Source organism: Patella vulgata, chromosome 3, assembly GCF_932274485.2.
Source record: "Patella vulgata chromosome 3, xgPatVulg1.2, whole genome shotgun sequence".
Lineage (NCBI taxonomy): Eukaryota > Metazoa > Mollusca > Gastropoda > Patellidae > Patella > Patella vulgata.
In genome coordinates, this window is record NC_065881.2 from 33846477 (window position 1) to 33872293 (window position 25817).

Sequence of the window (25817 nt, forward strand, 5' to 3'; positions counted from 1 at the left end):
ATTCGATAGTCTTGTGAATTATGCCATCCAATAAGACTTTGAACTGTCTGGAATACGATAAATAAAAAAAGGGACTGAAAATCGTGAAATTTTGCAAAATGCTCTATTACTTTATTATTTAAACAAATTTTTACAAAAATATATAATGGAACGCTGAAAATCTATTATTTTCCTTTTTGGAGCCTATTCAGACGCTTTTATTTCGAAAATTTCTCTTATTTTCTTTCTTAAACTTCTGTTACTTAGAGTCATAACGGTGGTCTATGGTGTGAATCCAAATTTAAAAGCCTCAATATAGTATAAATGGTCCAAAAGGGGCCACAATCTTTGAAAAGAAGTCGAAAAATCGTTATATCGGTAAATCTGCTTCTAATGGTATAAGGGAGGTAAAACTGTCCAATGGATCTTTCTGAAACTTCTGGTACAGGAAATTAAGTTCCCATACCACTTGTTAAATCTATCCCGATAATGATCCGTAAACAGGAAGTAGTCAAATAAATATTCGATATTCAAAAAAAAAAAAGACAGTAAAAAAAATCGGTGCTCTTGCAACAATCGGGATTTCACCGTCGGGTGTGACCGGATCAAAACATCTAAAGTATCTTTTGGTAGCTCGATAAATGGGCTATTGTATGAAACACTTCCTGTCTGATTCCTGAAAGCCGGTTCAGTGCTGCTTGCAGGTCTAGTTCTTATTATTATTATTTACCGCGGGAGCCTATTTCTCCATGATCGAAAACAGATATCGATCTGGGGTTCAATTTTCTCTCGATAAACTGGGTGGTGGCTACTTGATAAAGTATTTTCGAAACTTCTGCGCAGACCGGAAGTGGCTGAATTTCGTGCGGTGCATAAAAATTAAAAAACGGCCGTAACTTCGTCAATTCTGTACCTATTTTCATACAAATGACATTTACAGAAACCCTGGGTCTTTTCTCGAATGATAGCAGTTGAAAATTTCGAACCTTCGAAACTTCGTCGCTGACTTCTAGCGTTCGAAACATGAAAAATGTTGTTTAAGAGACAATTTTTGTTATTTTTCAAAATTTTCAAATTTGACCTACATTTTTGGGTACTTGAAGGCAATCCGATTCCAGTAATATAACTTTCATTCAGAGTTAGAACCCTTTATTTTTCGATTTTTTTCGAATTTTCTGCCCATTTTGTGAGCCCGAATTTTGTTTTACCGCCGAATCGACGATTCTGAAACTTCTAGAACATGAAGTTATTGTCCAAATCCAACTGATAAAGCTATTTTGACAAGGATCCTTAAACCGGAAGTGGTCGAAAAATTGTCCGATATTTTGAAGAAAACGCAAAAATGGGTGCTTTTGGGAAAAATGTGATTTCTCCACCCAATATCAACGGATTAAAGAAATTAAGGTATCGGTGGGTAGCCCAGGGATTTGACTATCATATGACACCAATTCCACACGAATCCCAAGAGAGGGCAGCAAAATATGACATGCTGGAAATCAAGTATTTTCTGATTTGGAGCGTTTTTGGACGCCTGTATCTCGAAAACTGCTCAAAGGATTTTTCTTAAACTTTACCTAACGAGAGTCCCTCCGGTAGTCTTGTGCATGAATCCATTCAATAAGACATTGAAATGTCTGGAATAGGTAAAATAACGTACTGAAAATCTAAAAAACTTGAAAAATCGTGAAATTTTGGAAAATGCTATATTATTTTATTATTTAATCAGATTTTTACGAAAAGGTTACACATTCAGATAGCAGACCTAATTACGATTCTAACGATGTATAATATGTATTGAGTTATTGAAATTTAATTTTCGATATTTTGATATTTTTGAATTTTTGGCACTTTTGAACATAGGATTTCTCAGGTCCATTTTATCTGATCAGATAATGTAATATATCATTACAGAGCCCTGTGGCTATCTAATTGCCCAAATTGTTTATTAAAACTATCCCGACAATAATTTCCATATCTGACGTATTCAAAAAATGAAGAAAAAGGTTTTAAAAAATTAGCGCTCTTGCGAAAAACTTGATTTCTCCATCAGATCTTAGCGGACCAAAAGAACTAAAGTATCGCTGGATAGCCCCATTAATGGATTATCATATGACATCTGAATGATACGATTTAGATGGCTAGAAAATAAATTATGGTACATCGAAAATCTAGTATTTTCCGTTTTAGAGCATTTTGAGACGCCATTTTCTCGAAAACGAAAACTATGATTTTTCGTAAACTGTTTTTACTCAGAGTCCTATCGGTGGACTATTGCGTGAGTCCAAAAATAAAAGCTGAAAATCTATTATTTTCTTTTTTGGAGCCTATTCAGACGCTTTTATTTCGAAAAGTTCTCTTATTTCCTTTCTTAAACCTATGTTACTTAGAGTCCTAACGGTGGTCTATGGCGTGAATCCAAATTTAAAAGCCTCAATATAGAATAAATGGTCCAAAAGGGCCACAATATTTGACAAAAGTCGAAAAATCGTTATATCTGTAAATCTGCTTCTAATGGTATAATGTCCAATGGATCTTTCTGAAACTTCTGGTACAGGAAGTTAAGTTCCCATACCACTTGTTAAATCTATCCCGATAATGGTCCGTAAACAGGGAGTAGTCAAATAAATATTCGATATTTAAAAAAAAAAAGACAGTAAAAAAAGTGGCTTAATTTTACCAAAAACTACAATTTTGACAGTTAGGTACCATTTTTCGAAAGCAAATATTATTTTTTAAAAAAAACTGATATAACTAAAAGAATGTGCCCTTTAAAGGCGCACAAAATGTTGGGAACAGTTTTTTCAATTTCGATTTCATTTTCGAGCAAATTCGATTAAGAGGTGAAAAAAGGTGTAAAATTGACCTATTTACAACCCATTCAGGCTTTTCAGATTTTAAAATATTTCTACGTAACTTTTATAAACTTGCAGCTATAATCCATACGAAGAAAATGTATGTTAAAATTAGTTTGTAATATAAGCAATTACCTAGAAATGGGCAGTTTTGCATAAGTCACTATTTTCGTTATTTTGCCTGTAAAATAGTCAATTATTATTGGATTTTCACAAAAGTAACACCATTTGATTCAAAAAGCAAGTATGCGTCGTATCAAATTGATTACAATTTAAAATTGACACCGGCAGTGACGACATTCTGTCAAAAAGTGCATTTTTAACTTTTAAAATCAATATTTATTTCAAACAAGAATTATTTAATATGTATTAATAATTTTAATTTTTTGTTTACATTCACATATTAATAAAATCCATAAGGTCATATAGATTTCACAAAATTGTTTCTAACTTTTTCAGTTGCGGAGAAATAGGCGATTTTCAACAGGTCACTTTTCAAGGTTTTTGGTCCATAAAAGTGTCAATTATTATTCGATTTTCATAAAATTTTCACTGTGTCATACAAGTAATTTAAGATTTTCATTATCACCGGAAGTAACATCATTTTGGCAAAAACTGTATTTTTAGCCTTCAAAACAGATATTTTATTCAAATGAGTCTAATTTGTAATGTTTTTAAAATTATGATATTTGATTCCAATCAACAAATAGATTAAACCCATATGATCATACAGATACCAGAAAATGGTTTCTAACTTGTACGGTTGCAGAGAAATAGACGGTTTTATACAAGTCACTTTTCAAGGTTTTTGGTCTATAAAAGTGGCAATTATTATTCGATTTACATAAAATTTTCACCATGTGATGCCTTATGTCATTTCTGATTTCATAAAACTAATTGAACATTTTAATTATCACTGGAAGTACTGTACACTTACATGTAACAAATGTATAAAATGAATTGATATTGCTGGATTTGGTTGATTCGGCGTCCATTTTATTTGATGTGTGCAATGCTTATGTGGAAACCTGTTTAATGGTTTCATTGGTACCGGAAGTGACATATGCTTAGCGTAACGTGGCACCGGTGAAACCGTAGTCATATAAATATATTTGATATTAAAAAAAAAAACAGTTAAAATCGGTGCTCTTGCAACAATCGGGATTTCACCGTCGGGTGTGACCGGATCAAAACATCTAAAGTGTCGTTTGGTAGCTCGATAAATGGGCTATTGTATGACACACTTCCTGTCTGATTCCTGAAAGCCGGTTCAGTACTGCTTGCAGGTCTAGTTAGGCTTTCAGACTTTCGTCTGAAAGCCTATTGAGATTACTAAAATTATTAAGCTTTCATATGTATTACATATGAAAGCTTATTGTTTCTGTTAAGATTATTATTATTATTTTTAGCGTTTCACACTGCGTAGCTTGTGTGAAACACTATTGTTTTTGTTAAATTTATTAGGGTTTCACACTGCGTAGCTTGTGTGAATCACTATTGTTTTTGTTAAAATTATTAGGGTTTCACACTGCGTAGCTTGTGTGAAACACTATTGTTTTTGTTAAAATTATTATTCTTATTATTATTATTATTCTTTTGTTTTGAGTAGATCTCAGCAACTGCTTGTCTGATCGTTACGATTTCTTCGGTTTTACTGGAAAAGTGGGTGTGACTTAGAGGATAAAGCTATTTTGAACGTTCTGCAACAATGCGAAATGTCCGAAATCACCGAAGCTATCGTTTTTAGAAATATTGCAGTAATTTTAACAATAATCATACTATTTTAACTTTCGATACATTTTGGCATAGCTGGAGACGGGGCACATAGCTACGCTACTTTTGATTTTTGATTTTCGGCAAATCTTCGCAGATATTAGGCGCCAAACTTTTTTATTTATAAATATTTTTTATTCGTGTTTTACGCAAAATTAACGAGTCATCTGACTTGAGCAAAAATCTGAATTTTTTTTGTCTCAGTAATTTTCCTTTGCCGCCATTGACTAATTCAGTTTTTCAGTCCTACATTAATCATTTATTGTTCGATTTGTTTAAAACAAAGTGCATATACTCCGTTGTCTCAATTGCCATTTTTTTTGTTACCGATAGAGTTATCTGTCGGCACGGGAAGTGGCGTAATTTTACCAAAAACTACAATTTTGACAGTTAGGTACCACTTTTCGAAAGCAAATATTATTTTTTTCAAATCTGGTATAACTGAAAGGGTGCGCCCTTTACAGGCGCACAAAATGTTGGGCCCAGTTTTTTTAATTTCGATTCCGTTTTCGGGCTATTTCGATTAAAAGGTGATAAAAGGTGTAAAATTGAGCTATTTACAACCCATCCAGCGTTTTCATATTTTAAAATATTACTTCGTAACTTTCATAAACTCGTAGCAATAACCTATACGGAGAGAATGTATGTGAAAATTAATTTGTAATATGCGCAGTTGCCGAGAAATGGTCAATTTTGCATGAGTCACTCTTTACGCTATTGTGCCTGTAAAAGAGTCAATTATTATTGGATTTTCATAAAAGTGAAACCATTTGATGCATAATGTCAATTGTGACTAGTTCAACTCAATTAAACATTTTCAATGTCACCGGAAATGACGAAATTTGGACAAAAACTGTATTTATAGCCTTCGAAACAAATAATTTATTCAAATGAGTTGTATTTGTTGTTTGTTTAAGATTTTGATATTTGATTCTAATCAACTAAAAGAATGAACCCATACGATCATATAGATATCACAAAATGGTTTCTATCTTGTTCAGTTGCGGATAAATAGGCAATTTTCAACAGGTCACTTTTCAAGGTTTTTTGTCCCTAAAAGTGTCAATTATTATTCGATTTTCATGAAATTTTCACTGTGTGATACCTAATGCCATTTACGATTTCATACAAGTAATTTTAGATTTTCATTATCACCGAAAGTAACGTCATTTTGGCAAAAACTGTATTTTTAGCCTTCAAAACATATTTTATTTAAATGAGTCTGATTTGTAATGTTTTTAAAATTATGATATTTGATTCCAATCAGCAAATAGATTGAACCCATACGATCATACAGATACCAGAAAATGGTTTCTAACTTGTACGGTTGCAGAGAAATAGACGATTTTCTACAAGTCACTTTTCAAGGTTTTTGGTCTATAAAAGTGGCAATTATTATTTGATTTACATAAAATTTTCACCATGTGATGCCTTATGCCATTTCTGATTTCATAAAACTAATTGAACATTTTCATTATCACCGGACGTACTGTACACTTACATGTAACAAATGTATAAAATGAATTGATATTGCTGGATTTGGTTGATTCGGCATCCATTTTATTTGATGTGTGCAATGCTTATGTGGAAACCTGTTTAATGGTTTCATTGGTACCGGAAGTGACATGTTTAGGGTAATGTGGCACTGGTGAAACCCGTCATTACTGCATCGCAGTTCTAGTTATTATTATTATTTTTTTACCGCTGCAGCCTATTTCTTCATGATCGGAAACAGATATCGATCTGGAACCAAATTTTCTATTGGGAAACCATGTGGTGGCTTCTTCTTAAAACAATTTTGAAACTTCTGCGCAGACCGGAAGTGGCCGAATTTCGTGCGGTGACTTCTAGCGTTCGAAAAATGAAAATTTTTGTTTAAAACACAATTTTTGTTATTTTTCAAAATTTTCAAATTTGACCTACATTTTTGGATACCTGAAGACCATCCGATACCAGAAATATAAGTTTCATTCCGTGTTATCGCCCTTTATTTTTCGATTTTTTTCGAATTTTCTGCCCATTTCCCAACCCTTATATTTTTGGGAAAGGATAAATCGATAGTTCTGAAAGTCCTGGAACATAAAGCTATATAGTCAGACCGCTGCATAAAGCAATTTCAAAAACGATCCGGAAACCGGAAGTAGTCGAAATAATGATAGATATTTCGAAAAAAATGCAAAAAATGGGTGTTTTGGGGATAAAACTTGATTTCTCCGTCCAGTATCAATGGATTAAACGAATTAAACTTTCGTTGAGTGGCCCGAGGAATGGACTGTCGAATGATGCCCAATTTATACGGATACTGTTACCAAGCAGCAAAATATGACAAGCAGAAATTCAAGTATTTTCTGATTTGGAACGTTTTTGGACGCCTGTATCTCGAAATCTTAACCGCAACTTTTTTTTTAACTTTCTCTATCGAGAGTCCATTCGATAGTCTTGTGAATTATGCCATCCAATAAGACTTTGAAATGTCTGGAATACGATAAAAAAAAGGGACTGAAAATCGAAAAAAGTGGAAAAATCGTGAAATTTTGCAAATTGCTCTTTTACTTTATTATTTAAACAAATTTTTACAAAAAGATTATAGATTCGGATAGCTGACCTAATTACGATTCTAACGATGTATAATATGTATTGAGTTATTGAAATTTTATTTTCGATATTTTGACATTTTTGCATTTTTGGCACCTTTGAACATAGGATTTCTCAGGGTCATTTTATCTGATCAGATAATGTAATATATCATTACAGAGCCCTGCCGCTATTTAATTGCCCAAACTGGTTATTAAAACTATTCCGACAATAATCTCCATACCGGAAGTATTCAAAAAATGTAAAAAAAAAGGTTAAAAAATTGTCGCTCTTGCGAAAAGCTGGGTTTCTCGGTCAGATATTACAGGACCAAAAGAAGTGTCTTTGGATAGCCCCATTAATGGACTATTATATGGCATCTCAATGGTACGATTTCGATGGTTAGAAAATAAATTGTGGTACGCCGAAAATCTAGTATTTTCCGTTTTTGGAGCCTTTTTAGACGTCTTTTTCTCGAAAACGACAACTCCGATTTTTCTGAAACTTTTTTAACGCAGAATCCTATGGGTGGACTATGGCGTGAGTCCAACAATAAAAGCATTGTAATAACATAAGTTGTCCAAAAAGAGCCTCAATCTTGGAAAAAAGTTGAAAAATCCTTACATTACTGAAAATGATCTTCTAATTTTCTTTCTTTGGAAAACAGCTGAATGAATTATTCTGAAACTTCTTGTACAGAAGGTAAGGTAACCAAACAACTTGTTAAAGCTATCCCGACAATGATCCATAAAACGGAAGTAGTCGAAAAAATTTCGGATATTTTGAGAAAAAAAAACCCTAAAAATAAAAAAAAAATGGAGATCTTGCGAAAAAAGTGGTTAATACGCCAGATTTCACCGAATCAAAATAACTAAAGTGTCATTGGATAGTTCGAACAATGGACAATCTTATGAGATCTAAATGGTAAAAATTCGCGGGTTAGGCAATATATAATGGAACGCTGAAAATCTATTATTTTCCTTTTTGGAGCCTATTCAGACGCTTTTATTCGAAAACTTCTCTTATTTCCTTTCTTAAACTTCTGTTACTTAGAGTCCTAACGGTGGTCTATGGTGTGAATCCAAATTTAAAAGCCTCAATATAGTATAAACGGTCCAAAAGGGCCACAATCTTTGAAAAGAAGTCGAAAAATCGTTATATCTGTAAATCTGCTTCTAATGGTATAAGGGAGGAGGTAAAAGTGTCCAATGGATCTTTCTGAAATTTCTGGTACAGGAAATTAAGTTCCCATACCACTTGTTAAATCTATCCCGATAATGATCCGTAAACAGGAAGTAGTCAAATAAATATTCGATATTTAAAAAAAAAAGACAGTAAAAAAAATCGGTGCTCTTGCAACAATCGGGATTTCACCGTCGGGTGTGACCGGATCAAAACATCTAAAGTATCGTTTGGTAGCTCGATAAATGGGCTATTGTATGACACACTTCCTGTCTGATTCCTGAAAGCCGGTTCAGTGCTGCTTGCAGGTCTAGTTATTATTATTATTATTTACCGCGGGAGCCTATTTCTCCATGATCGGAAACAGATATCGATCTGGAACCAAATTTTCTATCGGGAAACAATGTGGTGGTTACTTGATTAAGTATTTTTGAAATTTCTGCGCAGACCGGAAGTAGCCAAATTTTGAACGGTAGCAATAAATCAAAAAGCGGCCGTAGTTTCGCCAATTCTTTACCTATTTTAAAACAATTCACATTTTTGAAAACCCTGAATCTTTTCGGAGACAATGGCTATTTCACATTTTTCAATTTTGTCGTTCGAAATTTGAAAATTTAAATTTTTACAAAAAACTTTTTTATTTATGAATATTTTTTAGTAGTGTTTTACACAAAATTAACGAGTCATCTGACTTGGGCAAAAATGTGAAATTTTTTTTTCTCTAATTTTCCTTGGCCGCCATTGGCTAATTCAGTTTTTCAGTCCTAGATTAATTATTTATTGCTCGATTTGTATAAAACAAAGTTCATATACTCCGTTGTCTCAATTGTCATTTTTTTGTTACCGATAGAGATATCTGTCGGCACCGGAAGTGGCTTAATTTTACCAAAAACTACAATTTTGACAGCTAGGTACCATTTTTCGAAAGCAAATATTATTTTTAAAAAAAACTGATATAACTAAAAGAGTGTGCCCTTTAAAGGCGCACAAAATGTTGGGATCGGTTTTTTTAATTTCGATTTCATTTTCGAGCAAATTCGATTAAGAGGTGAAAAAAGGTGTAAAATTGACCTATTTACAACCCATTCAGGCTATTCAGATTTTAAAATATTTCTACGTAACTTTTATCAACTTGTAGCTATAATCCATACGAAGAAAATGTATGTTAAAATTAGTTTGTAATATAAGCAGTTACCTAGAAATGGGCAATTTTGCATAAGTCACTGTTTTCGTTATTTTGCCTGTAAAATAGTCAATTATTACTGGATTTTCACAAAAGTGACACCATTTGATTCAAAAAGCAAGTATGTGTCGTACCAAATTGATTACAATTTAAAATTGACACCGGAAGTGACGCCATTTTGTCAAAAAATGCATTTTTAACTTTTAAAATCAATATTTTTTTCAACCAAGAATTATTTAATATGTATTAATAATTTTAACTTTTGGTTTACATTCACATATTAATAAGATTCATAAGGTCATATAGATTTCACAAAATATAGATTTCACAACTTGTTCAGTTGCGGAGAAATAGGCGATTTTCAACAGGTCACTTTTCAAGGTTTTTGGTCCATAAAAGTGTCAATTATTATTCGATTTTCATAAAATTTTCACTGTGTGATACCTAAATGCCATTTACAATTTCATACAAGTAATTTAAGATTTTCATTATCACCGGAAGTAACGTCATTTTGGCAAAAACTATATTTTGAGCCTTCAAAACAGATATTTTATTCAAATGAGTCTGATTTGTAATATTTTTAAAATTATGATATTTGATTCCAATCACCAAATAGATTGAACCCATACGATCATACAGATACCAGTAAATGGTTTCTAACTTGTACGGTTGCAGAGAAATAGACGATTTTCTACAAGTCACTTTTCAAGGTTTTTGGTCTATAAAAGTGGCAATTATTATTCGATTTACATAAAATTTTCACCAGGTGATGCCTTATGCCATTTCTGATTTCATAAAACTAATTGAACATTTTCATTAACACCGGAAGTACTGTACACTTACATGTAACAAATGTATAAAATCAATTGATATTGCTGGATTTGGTTGATTCGGCGTCCATTTTATTTGATGTGTGCAATGCTTATGTGGAAATTTGTTTAATGGTTTCATTGGTACCGGAAGTGACATATGTTTAGGGTAACGTGGCACCGGTAAAACCGTAGTCATATAAATATATTTGATATTAAAAAGAAAACCAGTTAAAATCGGTGCTCTTTCAAAAATCGTGATTTCACGGTCGGGTGTGACCTGATTAAAACATCTAAAGTATCGTTTAGTAGCTCGATGAATGGGCTATTGTATGACACACTTCCTGTCTGATTCCTGAAAGCCGTTTCAGTGCTGCTTGCAGGTCTAGTTATTATTAGGCTTTCAGACTTTCGTCTGAAAGCCTATTGAGATTACTAAAATTATTATTAGGCTTTCAGGCGATTGAGATTACTAAAATTATTAGGCTTTCAGACTTTCGTCTGAAAGCCTATTGAGATTACTAAAATTATTATTATTAAGCTTTCATATTACATATGAAAGCTTATTGTTTCTGTTAAGATTATTATTGTTATTTTTTTTTTGTGTTTTGTCCACAAATCGGATTTCTCAGAATCTAACCATAGGATCGTTCTGAAACTTTTACCTATCCCCCCAAAAATGGGTGGTGGCTGTTGATTAAATATATTTTCAAAACGTTTTACGAATCCGAAATCACCGAATTTTACGAAGGAATGCATTTGACCTACAATGCTGTAACTTTGTGACTATTTGACCTATTTTACTAATTCTTTTTTCTTTGAGTATCTTGAAACATTTACTTCAAATCTGCAATTTCGGATTTTGGCATTTCGAAAATTCGTCGCTGTCATTTTGAACCGGAAGTTATTACCAATTTGACAACTTCTTTAATAGTTGTGCGATTTTCGTGAAATTTAGAATGTTAGTAGATCTTGCCAATGCGACTTCAATGATGTCCTTGGAAATTTTCTAAATTATCTCCCCTTGGTGAAATTAAGGATCAAAGTTTTCAAAAAAATCGTCGAAATATAGGTCAGAATGACCTAAAAAAAAAATTCGATACTAGACAAGTAATTACTGATTCGTACACAAAATATGGAGTTTGTCGATCGAACCGGAAGTGCCACCATCTTTTAACGTGAAAAATCAAAAAGGCTTTTTTGCTATTTTACTTACAGACTCGGGCGTCATATTTTCGGAATCCTGGAAGGAATGCCTAAAAATCTATCGGATCAGAATTTTGATTTCGGTCACGTGATGGTCACCATTTTGAATTGAAAATGAAAAATAGAAGCAATTTGAAGGGCCGGGACTTTGGAACACAAGAACTCTCCTTCTAATTAAGCTAGAATGTTCAAACTTGGTGTAGGCGTTCACTAGGTCAATGTCATGATTGAGTTCAAAGTTGAGCATTTTTTGCCTAGGGTAAGCAGAGATAAGCAAGCTGATTTGTTGATTCTTTAGGGCACGATGGCATTGGTTATAATGAATGGAGGGCGATGAAACTCTTGTCAATCGAGAGGCTAATAGCTGGCCTGTTGTGTGAAATCATTGTATCATTTTTTGAAAATGTCCGGGGTAGCCGAAAAAAGGAGATCGAAATCCAAAAAGTCGTATTTTTACGATTTGGGGCATTTTTAGAGGTCGTGTAAAGTAAAATAAAGCATGCATATACATATATTATTGATATTAAATATATCATATAAAAAACTAAACAATGAATCAGTTGTCATTGACAGATTTTATATTATAAGCATGGTCAGTGGAAGGTCAGCGTATTGTCTAACTTGAACTCACTGACTCCGTAACATTATTGTGGGTATGGTATAAGCTGAATTTGATGAGATGCACATATCTCGTATGACTATTTGGTACTTACAGTGTTAGACTTTGTCGTAACGTTACGGTCTCCATTCATCAAATCGTCGTTGGGGCTATAATACGATTTTGAATCAAGTTATTTATCACTGAGGGACTCAAAATTAGGTTTGATGTAGCTCTGCTCATTTACAGTGGCGAATTTAACGGGCTCATGGGTTCCAGCTCCCTCCTCTAGAAATTTCACAGCACCCGCATGGATTGTGGCTAATTTTGTGGCAGAATTTTATTTTTCTGGGGGAGGTATTTCTAAATGGCTCCGACACAAGTGCCTGAAATGCCATGAAATCACGTTTTCGGCCTCCAATTAAAATTTCTTAGCGGGAAAACCCCCTGACCCGACCCCCTTGCGGGGCTTCACGGTCGGTATCAGCCCCCCTCCCCACCACCATGGTTAATCCGGCGTTGATGTTCCCTCTTGTGCAGCTGCAAAAGAATGTACAAGTTCATTGCCTCATTGTCAAAGATCCCACTTTTCTACCCCAGTTCGGGTAATGAGGTCGAGCGTATATTGTATAGGGGATATTAAACAAGCAAACAGTATGGCTGATGTCTCCCGCCAAAACCCCAAAGTAAAAGATGACACATTAATTAATCGCACTTTCATATTTTTTTCAAAAGTATCGAGCAATCAAACTATACTGTAAATTTCATCACTCTCTGTCAGATAGAAATCAAGGTTATCTTGTCCCAAAGCATCGACCAATGAAATTGCCAAGCTGTAGCTCAAAATGTTCAGTCAAGACCTGATGAACATCTACACCAAGTTTAAACATTCTAGCTCAATTAAAAGCTGGGTTGTTATGTTCCAGTACTTCATTATAACCAAAGTTATCATACCCCAAAGCATCAACCAATTCAAAGTCCCGGCCAATCAAGTTGCTTTGCTTATCCTGACTAAGAGAATGCTCATTGTCGAACTTGGTCAAGGTAATAAGGTCAAGGTACTAATGTAATGAAACTATACACAACGTTTCATCAAATTGCTTATCTCTGCTTACCCATTTTAATAGTCCCCTGCCAATCGAAAAGCCCCCCCGACCCACCCACTCCACTCCCGTGTAATACATTAGGTTATAATTGTGTTACAAACGTATCACAAGGAGCATTTGAATATTCTCTCTGAGGCATCTGATACCACTTGTCATTGAGGTGTTCACACAGCCAACTCATTTTTGTTTGTTTGTGTTATCTTTATTCAGTATAAATCAACTAATACAAATGAAAAAAAGTACTTGGTTTAATGAGATTATCTTTTGAGAGTTGGTCATACAGGTATCACTAATCATAATTGCTCTTAACTTCAAATATATACACGATTATGTGTATTCTAAATATCAAATAAAACAATGATGATTTCTTTACAATAGCAGTACAACAAATTTATTCGCAATATTTTCCTTTGATCAGTTGATCAAAAACCTGATTATATTTACAATATATTCTAGGTCTTTGCTCTTAATTCCATTGGTTCAAAATATGATAAAAGAGGCTTATCAAAAAGTTTATATCATGTAGTCTTATATAACAAATAGAACAATGACATACAAGATGTTTCAAATCATAATCTATTTGCATTATTTATTTCAATAATTTGACCTGTGATATTCATGTATAAAGCAAAATAGTAAACATTGAATTTCATTCACTTTTATGTATAATATAGTATTAAACCGGTTAATTATTGTATACAACATTTATTTAATTTCATAGCAACATTTTATACTATTGTATTCATTGTAGTTTTTTGTCATTATTAGCCCAGTCCGTGCATAGCATTATGATGTGAAATCCCATTTCATTTCAATTATAATAGTCTTCATCTAGAAACAATATTACTATTTATATTGGTATGTTACTACCAAGATATAACAATAAAATTAGCAAAAGTATGTATAAATTAATAAAGTTCTCTTTAGTATCTTTCATGAATAGTCAATTGTTCAATACCATTATTTCTCTTCACCTCATGCAAATAAATTGAAATGGGATTTAATGTTCAACTGTTTTACTTCACAACTTACATAAATCATTTGGTGATAAAGAAACATACATTTCTAGTATTTTTTTAACATAGTGTACTATACTATGCATCATTATATAGAAGACATATGAATGAATAAACAAAAATATGGCAAAATGAACAACATGAGAATGATTGTAGAAGTATAAGAACAAAGCAATTGTTTAATATTAAAAATATTTGATTTTCTTCTATTTTAAAGTTACATCCTTTACATTTGTATTTATACATTGTATGCAAATCATAATTAGAGAGAAATGGGTTTAACGTCCACTCAACACAAACAAGGTCATTTCGGGACTAACATATGGTTTAATAGTTCACAGCTACATGTACAGTTGTAAAAATACTGTAGTGGCTAATTGAAAGGGAACATGTATGTGGGTTTAGAATGTTTATCTTAGTGGAAAAAAATCATGTGGTTCAATGCTTATAAAGTGCTACTGATCTCCATTATTTCAAAAGCATATCACTCAACTACTGTCAAACATATCCCCTGGCTAGAATATGCTACAAATCGACTCTAGCATGTTCCATACAAGCGATAATTTCTGAGCAAACATCCAACAACCAACCCTAACAGGCCCTTGAGATCCAACAAACAAAATAATTATTGGGCTTGTTTGCCCACACCTGGTCTTATGATTCATACAAGACCTGATAGTCTATCAATTACAGGCATTTGACAGAAAGGGAGATAATTCTTTTTTACCGTTAATGGATTTCCACAATTCTTTATTCACCCATGACATTTGTGTTTTGAGCATTTTTATTTACATCAAAATCTGTCCAATAAACTGTTCATTGCCAAGGATGAAGGCATGAGGTGTTTTACCAACTATTTAATTTTATGTCAACTTCAGAATTGTTAGTACACAAATAGCATTTATTTGACAATTTTGACGAATTTCATCTGGCCCTAAATCAATAAATTGCAAACATTTTGCTTGGAACTCCCAGATTTTGTCTTCCTGGCATCATAAGCTTTCCAAAAATGTATAGTTTTTCTTTTATGGAAGACCGTGTAGCGGAGTTGTGTTTCTAAGCTAGCTAGAAATTTTGGCTGCAGGCCTACACCTCCCAAGCTAAATTTCCCTCATGTCATCCTGTATAGCAAAGGCATATGCCTGTCTTAATTAACCCAGTACTAAACACAATTTACTTGTTTAATTTTTCCAGCATTTTTCAGGATAGCTGATGGGATGCGGGTCAAGTTATGCCACTTGTCTATTTAATTATTTACCAGTGAAAAATCGAATTAACTTCACCAAATTTTTACTCATTATAATGATTTTTTTTTTTCTGTTCATATTATTTCTATGACATGTGACAGTGACTGTGAATATGAAAGCTTTAATATCTGCTTAGCAGATCTAGTTATTATTATTATTATTATTTACCGCGGGAGCCTTTTTCTCCATGATCGAAAACCGATATCGACCTGGGGTTAAATTTTCTCTCGGGAAACCATGTAGTGGTTACTCGAAAAAGTATTTTTGGAACTTCTGCGCAGACCGGAAGTGGCCGAATTTTGAACGGTAGCAATAAATCAAAAATCACCCGTGGTTTCGCCCATTCTTTACCTATTTTAAAACAATTCACATTTTTGGAAACCCTGAATCTTTTCCAAGAGAATCTCTATCTCACATTTTTTTAATTTCGAACATTCATCTATGGCTTTTGTCGTTCGAAATTTGAAAATACGTTGTTTAGGAGACAATTTTTGTAATTTTTCAAAATATTCAAATTTGACCTACATTTTTGGATACCTGAAGGCAATCCGATTCCAGGAATATAACTTTCATTCAGAGTTATCACACTTTATTTTTCGAATTTTCTGCCCATTTTGTGTGCCCGAGTTTCTTTTTACGGCCGAATTGACGTTTCTGAAACTTATGGAACATGAAGTTATAGTCCAAAACCAACTGATAAAACTATTTCGACAAGAATCCTTAAACCGGAAATGGTCGAAAAAATGTCCGATATTTTGAAGAAGACGCAAAAAATGGGTGCTTTTGGGAAAAACGTGATTTCTCCACCCGGTATCAACGGATTAAAGAAATTAAGGTATCGGTGGGTAGCCCGGGGATTTGACTATCATATGATACCAATTTCACACGAATCCTATGAGAGGGTAACAAAATATGACATGCTGAAAATCAAGTATTTTCTGATTTGGAGCGTTTTTGGACGGCTGTATCTCGAAAACTACTCCAAAGATTTTTTTAACACTTTCCCTATCGAGAGTCCCTCCGGTAGTCTTGTGCATGAATCCATCCAATAAGACATTGAAATTTCTGGAATAGGTAAAATAACGTACTGAAAATCAAAAAAAGTTAAAAAATCGTCAAAATTTAGAAAATGCTCTATTATTTCTTTATTTTAACAGATTTTCAAAAAAAGTTATACATTCAGATAGCTGTCCTAATTCAGGAAGTTACGTTCCGATATGCGCGAATATCGAAAGAAACCGAGATCTTTGGATTATCAACTTACATTTCAAGTTTCAACAAAATCGGCATAACACGTCCACATGAAAATGTGGGCGTATAAAAACGTGATTTTTCGTACAAACAGGGGCCATAATCCATGACGTTTCGATCCGATACATGCTAATATCGAAAGCAACCGAGATCTTATGGAGATAAACCTATATTTCAAGTTTCGTCAAAATCGGATAAGAATTGTGACCTGTAGAGTGTCCACAAACAAATTGTGGACGGACGGACGTCCGGACGGACAGGGGCGACGACAATATACGTCCACATTAAAATGTGGGCGTATAAAAATTGTGACCTCTATAGTGTCCACAAGCTAAAAACGTGATTTTTCGTATAAACAGGGGCCATAATCCATGAAGTTTCGATCCAATACATGCCAATATCGAAAGAAACCGAGATCTTTTGGATATAAACCTATATTTCAAGTTTCGTCAAAATCGGATAAGAATTGTGACCTGTAGAGTGTCCACAAACAAATTGTGGACGGACGGACGTCCGGACGGACAGGGGCGACGACAATATACGTCCACATGAACATGTGGGCGTATAAAAATAGCTTCTAGCATCTTCTCTTGCAAAGAAATAACCAATTTCGTAAGGATCACTTTTTAAGACTTTTCGCATTTTTATTACAGTTTATGGGTTCTAAATTAATTATTTATTGCCTGATTTGTATAAAACAAAAGCTCATATCCTGCTTGGTGAAAATTCTCAACTTGTTTCTACCTATAAATTTTTCTGTCGGCACCGGAAGTGACGTAATTTTGCCTAAAATTTAAATTTTGATGGGTCGGGAGGTCTTTTCCTAAGGAAAAATCTTAATTTGTACAAATCTTATCAATGAAGATGAATGCTCCTACTACAGGCGCAAAATATGTCGGGCTTAGTTTTTTGGGGGGTTTTTTATATCGATTTTGTATTTGCGCCATTTTGATATAAGGGTGAAAAAAAAGGAGTAAAAATCAGCTATTTAAAACCCATTCATCGTCTTCATATTTTAAATTATTTCTACGCAACTTTCATAATATTGTAGCATTAATCCATACGAGGATAATGTCACTGAAATTGACGTCATTTGGGCAAAAACTGTATTTTTAGCCCCAAAAACAGATATTTTATTCAAATGAGTCCGATTTGTATTGTTTTTAAAATTATGATATTTGATTCTAATTAACAAATAGAATGAACCCATACGACCATACAGATATCACAAAATGGTTTCTAACTTGTACGGCTGCAGAGAAATAGACGATTTTCTACAATAGATTAAACCCATACGACCATACAGATTTCCACAAAATGGTTTCTAACTTGTACGGTTGCCGAGAAATAGACGATTTTCTACAAGTCACTTTTCAAGGTTTTTGGTCTATAAAAGTGGCCATTTTTATTCGATTTGCATACATTTTCACCATGTAATGCCTTATGTTACCGGAAATGACGTCATTTGGACAAGAACTGTATTTTTAGCCTTCAAAACATATTTTATTCAAATGAGTCTGATTTGTAATGTTTTTAAAATTATGATATTTGATTCCAATCAACAAATAGATTAAACCCATACGATCATACAGATACCACAAAATGGTTTCTAACTTGTACGGCTGCGCCATTTCGATTTAAAGGTGAAAAACGGTGTAAAATTGAGCAATTTACAACCCATTCAGGCGTTTCATATTTTAAAATATTTCTTTGTGACTTTCATAAACTTGTAGCATTAATTCATACGAAGAGAATCTATCTCAAAATTAGTCTGTAATATGAGCAGTTGCCGAGAAATGGTCAGTTTTGCAAGTGTCACTTTTTACGCTATTTTGCCTGTAAAAGAGTCAATTATTATCGGATTTTCATAAAAGTGATACCATTTGATGCGTAATGTCAATTGTGACTAGGTCAAACCAATTTAACATTTTCAATATCATCGGAAATGGCGTAATTTGGGTAAAAACTATATTTATAGCTTTCGAAACAAATAATTTATTCAGATGAGTCGTATTTGTTATTTGTTTAAAATTTGGATATTTGATTCCAATCAACTAATAGAATGAACCCATGGGATCATATAGATATCACAAAATGGTTTCTAACTTGTTCAGTTGCGGAGAAATAGGCGATTTTCAACAGGTCATTTTTCAAGGTTTTTGGTCCATAAAAGTGTCAATTATTATTCGATTTTCATAAAATTTTCACTGTGTGATACCTAATGCCATTTACGATTTTATACAAGTAATTTAAGATTTTCATTATCACCGGAAGTAACGTCATTTTGGCAAAAAACTGTATTTTTAGCCTTCAAAACAGATATTTTATTCAAATGAGTCTGATTTGTAATGTTTTTAAAATTATGATATTTGATACCAATCAACAAATAGATTGAGCCCATACGATCATAGAGATAGCAGAAAATGGTCTCTAACTTGTACGGTTGCAGAGAAATAGACGGTTTTCTACAAGTCACTTTTCACGGTTTTTGGTCTATAAAAGTGGCAATTATTATTCGATTTACATAAAATTTTCACCATGTGATGCCTTATGCCATTTCTGATTTCATAAAACTAATTGAACATTTTCATTATCACCGGAAGTACCGTACACTTACATGTAACAAATGTATAAAATGAATTGATATTGCTGGATTTGGTTGATTCGGCGTCCATTTTATTTGATGTGTGCAATGCTTATGTGGAAACCTGTTTAATGGTTTCATTGGTACCGGAAGTGACATATGTTTAGGGTAACGTGGCACCGGTGAAACCCGTCATTACTGCTTCGCAGTTCTAGTTCTTGTCTGTTACTGTTAGCTATTGGTTACTTCTAGCAGACAATCTGGTCTGCCAGAAACGTGTCTGTTAATTATTGGTTGGGGAATTTGGAGCCATCACAGCTAGTTTAGAAGTTATTTTGGGCGCAGTGAACCTAACCCTAACCCGATTCCCCAACATCTTAGTAAGTTTACGGTAATATATCTCGAAAAGCCAACAAGGGAGGCTTCTAGAATTTTGCAGTCTTGTATTTTATTCATCCCTTGATTATGTGAAATAAAAAACATTTTGCCACCAAAGCTGGTTTCGGTGCCCTTTCTTTTAATGGAAAATAGACGTGCTCCTTTTCTGCGTGCTCAGCGGAGCCACGGTGGCTAGGTGGTTAAGACGCTGGCTCGCTAGCCTGGAGGTCGGGTGTTCGATCCCTGCATTGGCCGAGAAAGTTCATCCTGATTTTCCGACGTGGTTTCCCCTTGTCAGTGGTGCAGGAAAGAGGGCCTGGCCAGGACAGCTGTCTAGTCCTCGGATGAGACGAAAAACCGAGGTTCCCTGAATACATTGGAATGCACGTAAAAGATCCCTTGGCAGTTGGAATTCGATATAAGAGTAGGCGATAGTGCCGCTGCCCGGGCAAAATGTCCCTCATAGCACACTGTATGGCGCATGCCCGTTAAACCCCATTTCAATTCAATTCTGCGTGCTCAGTTAGCCTAGTGTGCGATATTTTAGTATGTTTGGGGACTTTTTTTCGTCCAGTACATATATACTTTACATTAATATGTCTTAAAATGTTATTTTCTAATATATAGGTAACAATTATTTTCGTGATAATTATATATTAATAATTATAGGTTTTTATTGGTGCTAGAGTATGTTTGCTAACTTCATTTCGAATCCGGGTGCTGGAATACGGGTGAGAGATTCCGCTCGGTGTTTAACTTGTCCTAATAGTATAAAATTAGTGTAAAAGATGTTCCATATATGCAAAAGAAATTAAGTCTGCCAGATGAAACTAAAGGCATTCAATCGTAGCTAAAACAAACACATCAGATCAGTACTGACAGTAGCCTATCGATCAATATTTTTAGCTACGTTCTCGTAGCTAAGGCCTACTTTACTCACTACGTTAAAAAGAAACACTGTCGGCTAGATAACGCATAGGCCTACCAGTGGTATCGGTAGAATTCTAGAAAATGTAAACATGGGCCTGTCTACCCTACATTTAATATTTACCAAATTACCACCAGAAGAAGAGATCTGAGTCTAACGTACGGTAACGGGTCCACTGCGTGTTATAATTTAAGGCATGTTTCCATGCAAGTCATCCAGTTCGGTCCCATATCGGCCTGTGGCTGTACATGGGAAGAGTAGGATGTCGCTTATAATATCTTATCTTGTGGGTTGTGTTCCATGAAATGTCGACTAAAGGCCAGGGATGATAACTTTCTAATAAACAATACATTATGCATTCGCGTGCATAAATAACAGACGTGCACTTGCCGCGGATCGTTAGGCCTACTCATTTGTGAACGTTACGTGACGCCAACTATTGAACTAATGCTAATGGCAAATTCGTCTCCTCCCGTTACAATTCCGTATAGGGAAACTTGGATTTGGAAGGAACACGCCTACTTACTTTAAAATCCAGCTAAGCCTAGCTGCACAATTCTGGATCTTCAAATTCTGGCTAAATCATAGACAGTTATACACATACTTTGATACTAACGTAGGCCCTATATCCAGTACCACCCACATAGAGTAAAAATACACTCTGTGCCACCCAGATTATGGCACAATACTGGATCTTCAATTAATCGGTTTCTATTTTGATACTAACGATTATCCAGTACTTTCTTAATTATGCACTTTTTCAATCAGAGTTATCTTTCCGTGATATTTTTAACTGGTTTGCTTCACGTTATCTATTTATAGGATTTTGGCGCAAAATTCTGATCTTTAGGCTAACTCTTACTGTTTTCAACGCACAATACTGGATCTTCAATCATTCCCGTTCTATTTTCATACTAACGATCATTGACGTCATTTATAACGATTATCCAGTACTTACATGCAGAGTTATTTTCTCGAGACAATATAGGCACTCGGCAACCCGGTAACAGTGCTGAGGTTTTCCGAGTGACAATATCGTATGATTTCCGCGCATGTCTAAATTACCACGTTTTACCGATCGCCGCCATTTTTACACCACCGTCACTTGACGTACGGTTTGCACAATACTGGATCTTCAATGAGTTACTTTCTATTTTTCACTCGGCAACCGGCTGCAGATTTCACTCGGCCAACTTCGGTTACTCCTCTACACCACAATACTGGATCTTCAATGAGTTAAATACTGGATCTTCAATTAATCGGTTTCTATTTTGATACTAACGATTATCCAGTACTTTCTTAATTATGCACTTTTTCAATCAGAGTTATCTTTCCGTGATATTTTTAACTGGTTTGCTTCACGTTATCTATTTATAGGATTTTGGCGCAAAATTCTGATCTTTAGGCTAACTCTTACTGTTTTCAACGCACAATACTGGATCTTCAATCATTCCCGTTCTATTTTCATACTAACGATCATTGACGTCATTTATAACGATTATCCAGTACTTACATGCAGAGTTATTTTCTCGAGACAATATAGGCACTCGGCAACCCGGTAACAGTGCTGAGGTTTTCCGAGTGACAATATCGTATGATTTCCGCGCATGTCTAAATTACCACGTTTTACCGATCGCCGCCATTTTTACACCACCGTCACTTGACGTACGGTTTGCACAATACTGGATCTTCAATGAGTTACTTTCTATTTTTCACTCGGCAACCGGCTGCAGATTTCACTCGGCCAACTTCGGTTACTCCTCTACACCACAATACTGGATCTTCAATGAGTTACTTTCTATTTTTCACTCGGCAACCGGCTGCAGATTTCACTCGGCCAACTTCGGTTACTCCTCTACACCAAACCATGTTTCCAAACAGAATTATCTTTCCGTGACCCGCAAATTATATTTTTAACTGGTTTGCTTTTGGCGCAATATTCTGATGTTTAGGCTAACACTGTTTTTAACGGCGTCAGCTTCTTATATTTATTGGGCTACAAACACTAAACAGTTGTCTTTTATTTTCTGAGGAGATTTTCTGACCTGGGTAATGTAAATGAAGTTTGTTACTTTATAGTAGGCTAGTATTTGACTAAAACTGCATAAATCAAATCTTAATCATAGATGTACCGATTGTAAATAATTTTTTTTGCTGACGAAGTCTTTTCTAACTTTTGGGGTAAGACTACTAAGTAGCCTACATTGAAATTAGTGCTAGTACAGTAGAAGTGGTCTTGGCGTCGGGTAATCGATATGAAAACAAGTCTACATTATAATTAGGCCTAGATATCTACCTAGTCCGACTTCATTTCAAGCATTTTATTTATACCCCTTAAGTTGTAGTAGTGACAGTTTAACTACAAGTAAGTGCAACCAACAGGGGGTCACAGTATCGTGACTCGTGGACTTGTCAGGAGTATAACTTGAGCCTGCAGAGAATGATCAATGAGATACACACAAATGGATAAGTCTGATAATCAGTTAATAAATCAGATGTAACTTGTAAATAAAGGCACTGTATGACAGTGTATGTAGGCCTACATATGATATATATTCTAAATACTAATAAATAGGCCTAGTAGTATTGTTTTATTAATATTACCTATTTATTAATTAATAGGGTTTCAGGTCAAACTCAAAGTTTCAAATGATCAAAACGCTCTATATACCAGTCAATGCGTGGGATGGCACCAAAATAAGTGCTTTTCTGTCATATTTGAGTGACGTCATGAGTCATAAGCGGTATTTTCCCTTCAGAATCGCTATACTGGCTAGGCTCTATATAGTACCAATTTTAAAACTGAATGAAATCCGCACGTTATTGTCAGCTAAGATTTATTAAAATCATAATTATATATTATAGATCTAATTTCAAATATTATACTTAACTAATAGAATCAATTAAGCTTTTACTATCTAATATGGTCGAAGCTCAGGTCCTAAAAACGCCTTTAATTTATGGTTTCTGTTATTCTTAAATAGATATTGTTAGGGACCTCATGCTGGAGGTTCGGTCGCATGATCATTTAATGTTCGAATTCTATACAAAATTGTAAAGTCTGAAGTTAGTATCAACGTAATTTGCTTATCTGGTCAACAAAGGTCCATTTACATTGATTTTGATGGAAAATTAGATCTGAATTACATATTACATATTTAAAGTTTATATTTCTTGATTATAAAGGTAGAATTTGAAATTATTTTTTCAGTGTTTTAAATGGGTTGGTTTTTTTTTTTGATGGCTTTGACCATTAAATTGAAAAAAATCAATGAAATGGACCTTTGTTGTGGTGTGGATAGGCTTGGGTGTAGGGGTGCCGGGAGCCCAAGTAGTGTCGTTAAAAAAGTATTAACATTAGTGTTACTTTACTCTTATTTTATGAAAGTTTTTTTCGCAAGTTGATTTCCTTTATTTTTTTAATGTAGAATGGTAATGAACTGCTTTTTTCCTTTTCTTTGCTTTATTTGTTCCGTTTGAATTTGATTTATCTGTTTAGTTTTTGATTGTTTAATTATTGTTTTTGTTAATTAGGTTGATTCTTTTAAACTTTGTTTTTATTTTTATACGTCCGTCGTCCACAATTTCTTGTGAACGCTCTAGAGACTAAAGTTAATATCTGATATTTACTGCCAGAGTTATAGCCCTTGATCACTTTGATAAATCTTGTGAACGCTCTAGAGGCTAAAGTTAATATCCAATGGACTCCAAATTGTTACACAGTGTGTAAGGTCATGAGACGAAGAAGCCTAATGATTTTCAGCGATATCCGATAATTACTACCAGAGTTATGGCCCTTGATCACTTTGAAAAATCTTGTGAACACTCTAGAGGCTAAATTTAAAATCCAATTGACTTTAAATTTATACACAGTGTTTAAGGTCATGAGACAAGACGCCTATTGATTTTCAGCGAGATCTGATGATTACTGCAAGAGTTATGGCATTGATATGTGAGAGACATCAGTTTAAAGTCGATTCTGGTTATTATAATCTAATGTATGAACTTTGTGTTGATTTTACCAGCCTGTAATTGTGGTATCATAATTAATTGTGATTTTAACATTTTTTTTAGTTAACTATATTAAATGAATTCCAAATGTACGTGTTGGCGAGGGGGTACATTAATAATTATATGTTTTTGTAGTACATGTTCCTTGTTTTATAATAAAACTACGCCCTTTCATTTTTCAGAAGAAAAGTATAGAAAATATTTCCAATTATCTATCTTGAGGTAAATCAGTTTATTATTTTCATTAACAGTTCTTATTTTTGTAAATTTTTATGTAAATCAACTACTTGTCATTGGAGTGCATCTCAAAATTCACTTTCCTTATCTACATAAAGTTTATGTAATAAGTTATAGTGTGTAAATTTGAAGTAAGTTCATATGTTTTTTTATTAATTATTTACAGATCACAGAGATTGAATGCTGCAGGTCTTGTGTTTAGTGTATAGACTAATTGGTGGATGTTATTAACATTAACCTTTTAGCAAAGGTTAGCTTGATGATGTTACTGACTTTGCAGTGTAGTGGAAGATGTTAACCTAACTTTGGTAGACAACAAGCCTAACCCTGAAGTCAACGATGTACAATATGTCAGTGTCACTGTTCCACTACCAAACGTAACGCGAATATAAACAATACTTACGGGTACATGTATTTACTTTGATTGAAATGAGGTCAACTTAAAAATTTGTGTAGATGTGTTATTTGTTGTAACAGTTATATCCATAAAAGTTATATCCATAAAATGTAAATTGTATTTTCTCTATATTAGTATAACAGATTAAACGAAATAAGATTATTTCACTCATGACTCGTAGTCACCCACCATCGTAGAAGTGTCAACATATCGAGAACACGCATTCATGAACCATGATTAGTTGGGACAAATTAATAATGAGGAATACTGTTTTCAAAGGCCTTAAGACAGGAAAGTGGTTATTGGTCACAACATTCATGTGTCACTGCAGGGGAGGGGGTGGAGTCAAATGATAATGCATTCGTGTTGGATAATAAGGTCTGTCATTTAGTGAAGAGGCTTAGCTTCGTTTCCAAGAGTAGGGTCGACTGCATTCCCACTGTTAAGATTTCGAGAAACAGGGCCCAGATTCTCACATCAGATACTTGAACCACAGAAAAGGTTAC

General features: G+C 34.1%; 2 long non-coding RNA genes across 6 annotated transcripts in view; one reads left to right on the forward strand and one right to left on the reverse strand.

Annotated features, from left to right (window-relative positions):
- The window catches only part of LOC126816739 (uncharacterized), a 166324-nt gene that overhangs the window by 73450 nt on the left and 67057 nt on the right, over nt 1–25817 (reverse strand). For 2 of the 4 annotated variants that reach the window (XR_007678551.2, XR_007678549.2), the window contains exon 1: nt 21193–21411. The exons of the other annotated variants lie outside the window; for them this stretch is intronic. This is a non-coding gene — a long non-coding RNA (uncharacterized LOC126816739). Of the gene's footprint in view, nt 1–21192; nt 21412–25817 lie in introns of those variants that run through there. 4 annotated transcript variants of the gene reach the window in all.
- Nucleotides 22441–25426, forward strand: LOC130012298 (uncharacterized). Of its 2 annotated transcripts, XR_008787714.1 has the most exons (3): nt 22441–22715; nt 24860–24899; nt 25081–25426. It is a non-coding gene; the product is annotated as an uncharacterized LOC130012298 (long non-coding RNA). The 2 variants fall into 2 exon arrangements; XR_008787713.1 differs by lacking the exon at nt 22441–22715 and having other exon boundaries at nt 23039–24899.